The sequence below is a fragment of the Eimeria mitis genome, genomic scaffold, assembly GCF_000499745.2.
Source record: "Eimeria mitis Houghton genomic scaffold, Emh_scaff331, whole genome shotgun sequence".
Lineage (NCBI taxonomy): Eukaryota > Apicomplexa > Conoidasida > Eucoccidiorida > Eimeriidae > Eimeria > Eimeria mitis.
This window is the reverse complement of record NW_013571649.1, coordinates 20,590-21,648: the sequence shown is the minus strand read 5'-3', so window position 1 is coordinate 21,648 and position 1,059 is coordinate 20,590.

Below are 1,059 nucleotides of genomic sequence, written 5' to 3'. Positions count from 1 at the left end.
CTTTATCGGCCCCAAAGAAATGCACATCGACGTTTAAAGGAATTCATTTCTTAGGGGGGAGATTCATACCTAGGTATTTATTTTTTTTATTTTTTTTTTATTTTTTTATTTTTTTTGTTTTTTTTTGTTTTTTTTCTCTCCTTTTTGTCTCCTTTTTGTCTCCTTTTGTCTCTTTTTTGTCTCCTTTTGTCTTCTTTTGTTTCTTTCTTTTTTTCTCTTTCTTTGTCTCTTTTTCTGTCTCTGTTTTTCTGTCTAAGGAGATTCATACCTAGGTATTTATTTTGTTTTTTTTTGTCTCCTTTTTGTTTCCTTTTTGTCTCCTTTTTGTCTCCTTTTGTCTCCTTCTTTGTCTTGTGTTGTGTCTGTCTTTGTTTCTGTGTTTTTTTCTCTTTTTTTGTCTCTTTTTCTGTCTCTGTTTGTTTTTTTTAAGGAGGAGATTCATACATAGGTATTTCTTTTGTCTCTTTTTGTCTCCTTTTTGTCTCCTTTGTCGTTTTCTTTTGTCTTTGTCTTTATTTCCTTTCATTTGTTTGTTTATCTGTCTCTCTCTTTTTTATTTATATTCATTTGTTTTTTCTCTGTCTCTGTGTTAATGCATTTCTGCTTTTGTTTGTCTTTGTCTCCTGTGCTTAAACCCTAAACCCTAAACCCTAAACCCTAGATATTGTTTTTGGGTGTACGCAGCTGGTTGAAGGAAAAGTATGGCCTCGTGCTGCCGGATTACCCAGGTACCTTAAACCCTAAACCCTAGCCCTAAACCCTAAACCCTAGCCCTAAACCCTAAACCCTAGCCCTAAACCCTAAACCCTAGCACTAAACTCTAAACCCTCAACCCTAACACTAAACCCTAAGCCCTAGCATTAAACCCTAAACCCTCAACCCTAGCTCTAAACCCTAAACCCTAGCTCTAAAACCTAAACCCTAGCGCTAAACCCTAAACCCTAGCTCTAAACCCTAAACCCTAACTTTGTGTTTTCTTAGGGACATCTCCTATCGTCCGCCTGTCAAGCCCTCCAGACCCTAAACCCTAAACCCTAAACCCTGAGGGTTTATGCACGG